General features: G+C 35.1%; 1 long non-coding RNA gene across 1 annotated transcript in view; it reads left to right on the top strand.

Annotated features, from left to right (window-relative positions):
• LOC309849513 overlaps positions 1-12,302 on the top strand; it is a 43,530-nt gene extending 31,228 nt beyond the window's left edge. The window contains exon 3 of the long non-coding RNA XR_014303743.1: positions 12,172-12,302. This is a non-coding gene — a long non-coding RNA (uncharacterized lncRNA). The remainder of the gene's footprint in view (positions 1-12,171) is intronic.
• Positions 12,303-13,024: the final 722 nt, after the last annotated feature.

The raw sequence follows: 13,024 nt of genomic DNA on the forward strand, positions 1-13,024 counted from the left end.
AATGATCAGTTTCATAATTATCTTATTCTGAAATACAAAATGGAAGAAGCTGTTTTCCAAATTTAGCATAACTAGAATATATACATCTTCCTATTGCGTTCAATTACGTGGTTGAAATACACTTACTAATACTGAATTTTCACATCCCATAACTGTTTTTCCCTCATGCAGTTCAAGTAAAAAGAAGAACAACAGGTTTCCATTTGTGCTTTGTTCTGAGTGAATCACAAATGGTCAAATATTCAATTACAAAAACCATGTCTCTGTTGTGAATGTAGTGCATTCAAATGTGTACCAGGTCAATCTGATTCCTGGAGTGTCTGCCAAGGTTAAGCAGCCAGTTCATATTTTGGATATGGCTGCTTCATGTGCTTTAGTTGTGTTTTTTTTTGATGGAAATTAAAAGATTTGCTAATATGCTCAGCATAATAAGCGAATGTTCAGTTATGAAATTAATAGTCCGCTAAATACTGATATGGGCTATAAAAATGAGATCTCTTTGTTGAGATTAGTAGTAGAGGTGAATTATTTAAAATAATTTAAAATATTTAGATATTTTCCTTATTCCTGAATGAGCAGACCTTAAGCAACTTGCAAGCCACGTGCATGCAACTTTAGGGATGAAACCCAAGGCTTGATGATGACTTGTTTGTTTCTGTGTCTAACAGTGGATCTAAGTATTAGTGGCTTGATACTGATCCTAAGTATAAGAATATTCTGCCTATAGAATATTTTTCCTTTTCTTAGAATAGACTATTAAGTTTTGATATAAGCACATTAAAGAAAGAATAAGTTGTTTTGTTATTTGTTTTGTTGTTACTGTTATTGTTGTTTTAATCACGCCTCTGGAACAGAATGTATATAAAATTTAATACCAGCGTGCTAAAAAGGTTAATGTGTGATAAACAAATATCAGCATGGTAGATGGATTTGGTCTTCAACTTTCATTTGTTAGTATCCAGAGGAGATTATGGAAAACTATAACTCTAAACACAGGCTACCCCTATTAATACTAAATTGACTCAGGTCAGTTTAACAGAATAACCTTGAAGTCATACAAAGAAAGTTCATTTGTCCCAGGCTTCCTGAGATATGCCCTGAATCATGCAGTTTAGGTATATGCAGAGAAGGCAGAGCTATGTTTCTCTGACCCTGAATATTACATTTAACCTCCATTAAATAAGTCCAGTATGTCCTTGAGATATCTTCTTCTTATGTTCAATAGAAATAACTAAGCATAAGGAACCAGTGGAGTCATGACTGCACAGTAGGAATTACAAGAAATATAGGGAGCCACGAATTTATATTTAACGGTTAACGGGGGCCCTAGCTCTATATTGCTAATCCCGAGACAGAATTCAGACACAACTGAAATCAATACCATTAATTTGCTGCATATAGTTAGGATGTTCTTGTCAACTTAATTTTGCCTAACTCCCTGTTAATCCTGCAGATACAACAAAAGGCTTGAATACAATCACCTTAGCCCCAGTTGGGCAATCACAACAAAGGGGTAAACTGACTTCTTTTTCGTAATGAAAACAATGCTTCAATAAAAGCAGAGGTTCAGAAAGAGCACTTCGGTGCTTTACATCACTCTCATTTTTCTGTAACTTGTAAGTATTTGGATTATATATTTACATAGTTATTTTAAATTTTTCATCAGAGTCTTTGATATGTAACATTTCCTTTTTCATCATAGCCATGTATAATTACTTCTAGTTAGGCATGAATATTGGGAAATTTTTTGCAGAAAATAAAAATAAAATATTTCTTCTGCATTTATTCCAGTTTCATTATAGTGTATGCATATACTAAAATAATATAGAAAAATAATTTTTTATCATTTTAATATAAGTGTATATAATTCTTAAATGGTCTATGACTTCTCTAGAAGCAACACTGGTTGCTTCAAAGCAGTTTTTTATAATTAATGAAATTATTCATTAAGTCTTATATTAACAACAGATTCATAATTTGATTTCTTATGAAAATATTTTCCCAAAAAGTTTCTCAAGTATTTCTTTTGATTAAATACTCAAGCTTCATAAATCTTAGAAGAAAGGTTCAATTACATAAAAAAAGTTCATTAAATAAAAATTGAATGATTTCTAGTATTGTCTTATTTAAAATGTAAGTTCTTAGAACACAAACATATTAGTCTTCTAGATATTAATATACAGTCAGCATTTTTAATATTTATAAAACTAACTTCATAGCTACTTTTCATAATAAATAAGAAAATGTCTTTTAGGACACATACTACATTCTTATCCCTTCATAGTTTCAGAAATTTATTAATTATTCCTGATACAAAACATTTTAGTTAATTTAATTCAGATTGAGTCTGTGTAAGGTTTTGAATTATATAAAGACTGGAGTTTACCTGTAGGAATTAAGAGAAACCTAAACAAAGAGACATTTTATTTAAATGTATTAGGAAAGAGAAAAGTCCCATTATCATTGCTTTGTCACTTCTAAGTTAAGGATTTGATTCTGATTAAAATGAAAACATTGAGATGGGTAGTACTTTTAGCCAGAGTGTGAAACTCAAATTCCTAGCTGATTCAAGAAGATGTGATGTAATATGTAGGTGAGGGTGAGTATAAGAAATAGAAAACATATGAATCATTTTTGGAATAAGAAAAACAAAACCAGGGGCACCTGGGTAACTCAGTGGGTTAAGCCTCTGCCTTTTGCTCAGGTCATGATCTCAGGGTCCTGGGATCAAGCCCCACGTCAGTCTCTCTGTTCAGTGGGGAGCCGGCTTCCCCCCACCTCTCTCTCTCTGCCTGCCTCTCTGCCTACTTGTGATCTCTCTGTCAAATAAATAAATAAAATCTTTTTTTAAAAAGAACAAAAACTGAACACTTAATTTATTTCCAGGGTAGGAAAAAAAATATTTGTTGAATTTGAAAATTCATTCCTAAGACTCTCAAAATCACTGGTACATAGCAAACTGTTGAAAAAAATAGAACAGTGCAATTTTTTTTTTTTTTTGGTAGATTTGTGAGAAGCTTCTGAAAGCTTTGAAAGATGATTTTTTTGTGGGAATGATAAGGACTAGAAGACTAAGGACACCATATGACAAGCATGTTTTGAGCATCAGTTTCACATTAAAAACTTTATATGAGGCAAGTATAAAGTAAATGGGAGAGTACAGACTCCCCAGAATTACACTGACACAAACATTTTAATTAGAGTAATGAAAACAAAGCATGAACGTTGGTTCATGAGATGGTATTCTTTCATCTTATCCAGAAGCAGCAACCCTGATAGAATGATGGAAAGCCTTATTGAAAACTCAGCCAAGATATCACCTTTGAATATCACTATACAGGGCTGGAGTATCTAGAATGTAGAATATGTATCCTGGAAAGAGTATCAATGGAGAGGACCCCATCATCCATTGACTCACATCTCTATTTGCAATTTTATCCTACAAGATTAGGTTGTACTGGATTAGAAGTGAACATTTCTGAAAAGAGACACAGGAAAAGGACACTGCCTGTAAGTTGCAACTACTAAGCTATGATTGATTTAACTTTAATCAAACTTCAATTATCCATAGGTTAAAAAAAAAGTTACATCATTGGCTGGGGTATTCATCCTGAATTACAATATGGGTCTAGGGGTTTATTTTGTGGTTTTTTTTGTTTGTTTTTTAAGATTTTATTTATTTATTTGACAGAGAGAGATTACAAGTAGAGAGGCAGAGAGAGAGAGGAGGAAGCAGGCTCCCTGCTGAGCAGAGAGCCCGATGCGGGACTCGATCCCAGGACCCTGAGATCATGACCTGAGCCGAAGGCAGTGGCTTAACCCACTGAGCCACCCAGGCGCCCCTGGGTCTAGGGTTTTAATCACAAAACAGGGCAAGGGTGATAGGGCTGGAACCCAGTAGATAGCTTGGGACCTGACTTAGTATGTCATGCTCAGTAATAACCGCCAATGACCAATTACATTACACATAATCCAACAAAAGCAGGACCATTCAGGGTTGAAGTTCCGGGTTACACTGTTAAGGTACGGAGTCGACCACCCCTCAATTAGACAGAGAACACTCTCAATAATGCAAGTCACACAGCAAGGTTTATTTGCAGCTAGCTGGGGTCCAAGTATCTGCCCAGCGCAGCGGGTTTCTACAAGGATCCGGAACACTCAAAGCCAAGAGTTTATATAGCATTTTCAAGGCACTTTTTCATAGCTAAATACATATCTTGTACCCCACTTTGACAGTTTAACTTTGGTTTTTTTGCCACCCCAGCGTCACCCTGGAGGTTAAGTGAGATTTAGGTTTAGAAGAAATTTAACTTTATTTACATTTCCTTCTGCCTCAGCCTCCTTCAGTTTTATGGTGGGTAAATCACTAGGACATTTGCAAACCAAGGGAGACTCCTGTCTTGCAGGATTGTGATCTCTGCAAGTTAACTATTTGTTTTTCATTAACATCTGGTCCCTGTGGCACCACCGCCTAACCAACCTGGTGGTATGATTAAGTTGTTTTTTCAGGTTTTAGCTAGTTCCTCTTAAGTCATGTACACAGTGTCAGCCAGTTAGGGGCGCTCAGTAAAATGGCTTCCCGGCCTTCAGAATGGCCATTCTTATGCTAACCCACTCTTACAGTGCAAGGTGCCAGCTTTTGCTTTGCCAAGATGGCTGTACTTTGTCAGGGCTAGACTCGAGATGGGTACAGGCTTGTTTTTCTTGGCCTCCACACCTGGAACTGGTTTCTGGGACTTGTTTTAAGTCCCCTGGGGGAAAGGGAGCAGGGACAGTTTAAGGGTTAAACAACAAAGTTATTGTTTAACCTCAATGGAAGCCTCTGGCTAAAGTAAAAATATAAAATAGGTCCTTACAACACCACCATCAAACAGCCCACACCAGCCAAATTACTGATTAAAGACAAGGGTACTATGATAAGTGGTATAAAAACTAGATGATGGTTATCAATTACAACTTCAGAACCAGCCTGCCTTGCTAATTAACAGCTCGGAAACCAATCATTTTCTTTCTGCTTTACTTCCTTCCCCCCTTTCTTCTGACCTGAGATTATCTTGTACAATAAATAAAGCATGTTTCAAGTTCTATTTTCCAGGGAACCCAAAGATACTCCCTAAGAACAAAGTAATATTAATAGATTGGAGGCAGTTCCATTACTAGGTACATAAAATGAGATCTTATTTAGTATAAATCCAATAGGGGGCAGTCTGGGAAACAAAGACTTACATTTAACTACACCAATCAAATATCTGGTTAAATAGAAAATAGCCATAGTCTTTATTCATTAACATTCATCACATAATGAATTTCTCCTTTTTAAACAGTTTTACTTTAATTCAAATATATCTGAAGCCCAGATATTTTTTAAATGTTCCATATCAAGCATAGAAATTCTACAGAATAAAAAGCACATCCATGTAGGAAGCAAATCAAAGGGTAATTAATATAGAATAGACAATGGAATCCCCTTCACAAAAGAAGTCATTTGGGATCATAAGTGCCCTTTTAACTGTTGTTCATGTTACAATAGACTTCATTATGCAACCACCAAAGATTTTTCTAAGGTCAAAAGAAGTGACTCTGAGTCTGTGTGTGTTCCTGCAAGCATGATGCCCCCCTCCACCCGCAACCCCTGCAGCTTTCTAAAAGCCCATTTAAACTCTTTGTCCCCAAGATCTCTAGAGATTGTATCCTGATTTAAGGGCAGACGAGAACTTTCAAGTCAAATCACTGTATTGTAACACTCTGTGAGCATCCGTCTGTGCCAATGAAATGTACAAAGTTTCAGGCGATTCTTAAATATTTAGTGTTAATACTTTCTCATGAATTGGGAAGAGAAGGAGTCAGGAAGTAGGTGAGGATAAAGGGATAGAAGGTGCATTAAATAATCTTACAAGATAAATTAAAAGAGTAATTCAAATAAAGTCCATAGTCTTCTGTAGATAAATTAGCCTATTCTCTGTAACTTTCCCACATATAATCTTTCACTGATTTAACAACTTTCCTGTAATACTCTCTGTAGCATTTGGCATTTATACCTATCATCTGTAAATGTTACTCTGTTATTCCACTTCCTATCTATTCTTTCAATCAGTCCATATAATTTTAAAGCTTAGTATATTATACACTTTCTACTAAATGCTGGATGCTACAGTAGTTTACAACCCATTAAAAACATAAGTACCCCCATTCACCCTTCCCCAAAAGCAACTACAAGTTAGTGCAAAAACAGTGATGAAGGCATATTAAATTTTTATTGAAACTGATCAGTCATATTTGCTGAGTGAAATGCCTCCACTGAGGAAATATGGATTAATCTGAGAATTGAAAGGTGAGCCATACTTATTAACACAGTATTTGTATTACAAATGAAAAGTAAAATATTATCAATAGTTGACTAGTACACTAGATTATAAATATGTTCAATGTATATTAATTTTATTACAAACTTCATTTATAGACATATTCTGATACACTGAACAATGAGATTTGATTTCTTATATAGGCTGGAAAATAAATTTACTTTTGAGTGTTTGTGTGTGCGTATGTTCAATGTTTTTACCCAAAGAGATGAGTTGAGCAATAAAGACAATCAAAAATTCCCCTTGTATTAAAGGCTCCATAGCTGAGAATATTCCACAAGCATATTACTTACCTGTGAGTTATTGTGAAAAGATATCCAAGACTGAGTATAACTTTTGTTTTTGTCATCTTCCTCCTTCTTGACAAGCTGCTCCTGAACAAAGTAGCACATATCATTCTTCTTGTTACTAAAGTATAATGCTTCCTATTAACCTTTACTTACATTAGTAGATGTTCGTTTCTTAATCTAAACTGTATAATTGACCCTGCAAGTTTTCTTTCTCTGTGTTGGTAAATATAGTTTAGTATTTCAACTAGACTGTGTCATTTTCCTGAGTCATTCTAACCATTTCAGCTTTACTTCTATGGATACAACATCTTACGTCTACATTCTGTTTCATTTTCCTGAGTCATTCTAACCATTTCAGCTTTACTTCTATGGATACAACATCTTACGTCTACATTCTGTTTTAGTTCTAAAATTCAGTGATTCGATTTAATAATTTTTAGATCATTTCAGGATTTTTTTTTTTTTTTACTTCTAAGCTTCATTTTAACAATTCATATATTAAGAACACACAATTAAATTACAACCTTCAAGAAACTACTGTTTAGGATTGTAAAAATAATGATATATTACATTTTTGAAATTAGGGTATATAAACACATAATATTCTAGATATTGCACTAAATAATTTAGAGTAATAATGAATTGCTGGATAGCTATAAATGTTTGAATATTAATTTAAATATCAAAATTTTAAGAACTGCACAAAAAACTGTTGAAAGCAATGTAATTAACAAGTTATATGAATAAATTATTTAAATGTATACAAGGTTTTTAAATTTAAAAATAGTTTTAACTGACTTAAATTTTGTAGTATATATATTTATAGGCTAATTAGTATACTTAAAACCAAGACACTTTAACAGAAAAATTAAATCTATACATACTTACTTTTAACTTGTGTATTTCCAGAGGCACTGTAAGTTTATTAAGTGAAGCTTTACCAGTGTTCTTACCCTCATTTATTATTTTAACCAATGTTTATTGAGCATTAAGCCTATTTAAGGATTAATGGCAGGGACAGATAATTTGCTAAACATTTTTTCAGCACCTGTTATGTGACAGGCAACAACCCCCGCTCCTCCCCCCCTTCCTCTCCCCTTCCCTTCCCCCTCCCCTTCATCTTTCTCCCTCCCCTATTTCCAAATCTTTTTGGAAAGAAAAAAATTATTTTAATGTTTTGTAAAGTTTATATATAATTTTATATATAGTTATATATATTTGTCCTAAAAATCATACCCTGGATTTGCCATTTAATCTATTTAAAATAACACTTTAAAGTTTAAGGAATTAACAATACTTTAAGAATCCACATTTTTATTCCTTTTATAAGAAAATAGATAATATGTTAAATGGTTCTAAAGACTATCCTTAAAAGAATCTGTAATATATTGGGGGAAAACATATTTTTAGCCACTTCTATTTAAAGGTGAATTAACGAGGGCACCTAGATGGCTCAGTCAGTTAAGCAGCGGCCTTTGGCTCAGGTCATGATCCCAAGGTGCGGGGATCAGGCCCCATGTCAGGGGTTCTGCTCAGGGAAGAGTCTATTTCTCCCTCTGTCCCTCCCCACCTACTCATGCTCTCTCTCCATCTCTCTCTCAAAAATAAATAAAATATTTAAAAAATAAAATAAAGAAGAATTAACCAAACAGGTGGGAAATAAGTGGTTCATTTGCTTCAGAGGAACTTATTTAATATTGCTGTTTTACCTGACATGAGGTTAGATATACTGTTCTGGCTACACACATATCATCAGAATGATCTGCAGATGAATTAAAAATTGCAAACTTTGCTATTGCATACAATTAAGTATACATCATGCCACATATAATTTACTTTAACATTTCATTTTCTTATATCAGTATATATATAACTAGCATTATAAGGTAGGTTTAAAGGGCCTGGGGAAATACAATTTAGCAAACCAGTCAAAATACATAATTCCAATTATTGAATTACTCAAAAATCCATTTAGTACCTGGTATGTTCAAGTCAACACAAATCTAGAAAGGTAAGTATAAATTTCTTACCAAGAATTTTACTTTAAATAATAAATTATTCAGATGGGTGTTTTAAAAGTTATCTCCATGAATGTAAATAATGGGGAACTGATTAGAAGCAAGAGGATATATTTGGCCATAGCCAGGGAACTAAATTAGACCACCATTTGCTATGACTCCAATATATGGGGAAAAGGAAAATAATACATACATACATTAGACTACACACACATCCACACACAAACAAATACACACAAATTTACCATGAAAAAGAAAAACACAAGTAAACAAAGAAAAATCACCATTAGAATTATTCCAAGCAATGCACCATTTCCACAACAACTTATTTTAAGAAATGTCAGGTAATGAAATGAATAAGACAAATGCATTCCATTCCAACAAGATATTCATCACCTGGAAGAAAAACCAGTAACATAAGCATGATCAACAAAATAAATGGAAATACAGAGAGCTGTGGAGCGCCAAGTGATAGAACGAGCCCATTATAGAATAGCAGCATTCTAGAGGAGCCAGAAAAGACACATAGAAATTAAGTGGCAAATTGGAGGTGAGGGGAAAGAGAGCAGTGCTAGCATTGTGAAGGCTTTAAGCAGGACAGAACATAATCTTCAAAAAATAAATGTAGTTTCACATGGCTGGAGCAACACAAGCTTGAAGGATTGCAGCTCTTGTTGATACCAGGCATAAACAAATGTACAAAACTATACAGGGTATCACGGGTCATAGCAAAGATTCTGAACACTACCTTAAGGAAAACACGAAGCAAACACATTTAAGTGAATTGAGTAATGCACTTTGAATTTCAAAATGATATCCTGTTTCAATGGGAAATAGTTGGCATTGGTGAATAATTGAGAGACCAGAAAGTAACTTACCTTCAGTAATCCAGGGGTGGGATGGTTCTTACATGGATTGCAGTAGTGACATTGGAGATAGAATGAGAGATGCAAAAGGGATCTATGAGGAGTAGAACTGACCAAATTTGGAACCTGACTACTTCGATTTAGAAAGAGATTTGATTTTGAAAAGGGTGCTGTCTTTTTTTTTTTTTTTCCCCATAAGCATGTTTAGTGGTCAGGAAGACCAAGAAATAAGCAAATTTGCTAATTTAATATTTAATTTAATTTAATATTGTCTTTGAGTCTGTCAACCATGAAATGCCTCATAGCCATTCAAGTTGAGATACCCAGTGGCAAGCCAGACATGTAAGTCTGAGAATGAGATAGGGATCAAAACTGAGACACCTGGGGTCACAAGAGTCGACGTAGTCATGTACAGATGATGTATACATTGTGAAGGGAATATACACAGAAGAGATTACTGAAGAACTCCAGCAAATAATGGCTGGGTAGAGAAGCCGGGGGGTGGGGGGAGTAAAGGGCATTAGCCAAAGATGATGAAGAAATTCAGGAAATGTTGTCATTTTACCCACTGGAATTCACCTCAGAGAGAAGAAAAGATCAATGTGATTCATTTGTAGCTTGTCATAACCTGGTGGGAGAAAGTTAAAGGGGTTCTTTTCTAATGCCTTCTCCCCGACTTTATTTTCTTTAATTTTAACTAGGTAAGGAGACCATCATCTGAGACTGGAGAAAGAATAAGAATGCCAGATTGGTTAAGAGTAGAAAAAGTTCAAAACAGGATAGGAAAAACCAGGTATATTGATCCAGAATTGAGGCTTTTGCCTTGTAGGTATAATAAAAAGGATAAAGGGCAAAGGAAATTTAGTAGATCATCAAAGGATACATTCAGGTAAACCATTAATTCTTAACTGAATGAGATCAAAGGGGCCTAATGGACAGGAAAACATGGATTAACTTGCTAACTCATCATGGGGTGGTTGAATATGGAAGCAATAAGGACAGGAGATTCTCCTCAGACAGTGAGGCATCCGACATAGAGGTGCCAGAAGTTAAACAGTACTTGCCAACGATAGATTCCAGGATGAGGTCAACCATGGGAATGTTAACCAATAAAGAGGGAGAACATTATCTTTCAATCTAATCCCAGGATCTCTGACTGTAGGTCACAGATTAGAGGCTATTATATGATTGGTCAGCCATGGATGTTGAATTTGCCCAGGATGAAGGAAGAACCATATCACAGAGTGAGAGAGGAGAGATTGAATTAACAGACAAAAATCAATGAATGGAAGGTTGTTTTGTCAGTTTTCAGAATTTAGCAATGTGGAGGGATAGAGAATATAAGAGGAAAACAGAGAACCAAAAAGAAGAGTAATTTTTTAAATAGTGAGATAGTTATTGTCTGGAGGTAGAACTGATGAGTTTCCAGAAGAATCAGAGGTTCAGGGATGCCTGGGTGGTTCAGTCAATGAAGCATCTGCTTCGGCTCAGGTCAAGATCCCAGAGTCCTGGGATCCAGTTCCGTATCTGGCTCCAGGGAGCCTGCTTCTCCCTTTACCTGCTGCTCCCCCTGCTTGTGCACTCACTCTGTTTCTCTCTCTCTGATAAACAAATAAATAAACAAGAAAACAACAACAACAAAACCAGAGGTTCAGTAAGAATTAACATTTTACATCTAAGAGAACTGAAGAGGACATTACCACCTTATAGGTGAGACCTGTTTTTAGTAAGTCATAAAATTATGGGGAACATTCAGTGAATTGTTTCAGATACAGAAAATTTTTTGTTATGATGTGGGAATTCTGGTACTCACAATATAAGGAATTAAAAATGATGCCAGAACTTGGAATTTGGCACAAGAGAAATGAAGGGCAGAACTGGAAGAGATTTTCTTTTATAAATGCTTATTCAGGAAAAGCCACTATTTGATGAATTCTGACATTTTATTGGAGGTGAGGGGGCATATACCTATTCTTGAAAAAATGAGAATGACATTTTTAATACACAAAAATGCCTATTGTTTTCTGTTTTTTGACGCATCAATTTTTCATGCAAAATACTCTGCCATCTTGGACATCCTTATATATGGGGAACAAGTATCAAGTAATTAGATCGTAATATGAAAGAATAATTGAGGCCCAAAATATGTCTTCAATAGAAAGGCTTACAGTTGTGCCACATTTGCATTTTGGTGAAAAATAGTTTTTCAAGATATTTTCAAATACCAAATTACAAGATGTTCTGATTATTTTCCCTTTACTAATAAAGAATGCAAATAACATGCATTTTCCTAGGAGATATTTGTAATTACTTGCAGTTTATGTAAATTATGGGATTTGCATTTGATTTTGCTAAGGCAGACTTTTTATGTTAGACCTCCAAACCAAGATGGAGTCACTTATGAAAAGGACCAAATGGAGATGGTCAATGCAGGTGCATAAAGGAAATTTAACCTGATCTTGGAGGAATTTATGTCTCTTACAAAAACAAACAAACAAACGAACAAAACAAGTTACTTCCATATGTATCTCATAGAAGTCCCTCAGTCTGGGAGTGGCTTGGTAGCCTTGAGTTTGCCAAGCTTGTTGATTGAAGGCCTTACAATAAATTCATCTTTCTGCTTTGTTTTATTCAGAATGTAGAGTTTGTTTTCTGACATTTCTTGAAGTGGCATTGAAAGTAGCAACCCCAGTTAATTCCCTCCAGACATCCGACATGGGAAATGGTACCCACCAAGCCCTTTAGGCTCACAGTCTCTGCGGTGAATCAGGATTTGCTGGAGGTAAGCTTTCTTGGATTCTGGATTGTGCTTCTATGTGTTTACAGTTTACTGAGTTTGAATGCAAGTTTGTTTATACCTGGTGCATTCTGCAATCATGAAGTCTAGCCACACTGAAGAGGCTGCTGTTCCCTCCAGAAGTCTGGCTCATGTCTATTTTTGTCTCGATGGCACAATCTAACAAAAGACAGTGTGAAAAACTAATGACCACTTTGGGATCTTTTGAGCTCAGTAAATTTGTTTTTCCTTGTAGTAAACTGGAATCAGAAGGATCCAAAATTATACAGCTACTTTGGGAACTGCTGGTTGTATGCACCTAAGACATTCTTTCAGTCAGTCTGCAGTACCATCTCTTTGGCTACTGCTGGTGTCCGCAGTTCTGTTTCCTTAGCTACTGTTGGTTTCTATTAATGTGTACATGAGGCAAAAAAAATAAATAAATAAAATAATAGGTTTGTTGTTAATGGGAATTTCAGGAGCCAAAACCACAAAATTGGTGGGTATGAATCGATCACTTAAAAGCTGTTAAAGTGCTTGTGATTTATCTCTAACACTCCCACATTAGGATAAATTGGTCATTGTATGGGTTAGATTAACACTCGATCAGCCACCAACATCAAGAAGATTTCCTTGCAAATAGTACCCTGTGAACACCATACAATCTTCACCCCAATGGCAATTTCTTCCTAGGTAGTAATTTGACTCTAAA

This window comes from Mustela nivalis (genome assembly GCF_964662115.1).
Source record: "Mustela nivalis genome assembly, chromosome: 16".
In the NCBI taxonomy this organism is placed as follows: Eukaryota; Metazoa; Chordata; class Mammalia; order Carnivora; family Mustelidae; genus Mustela; species Mustela nivalis.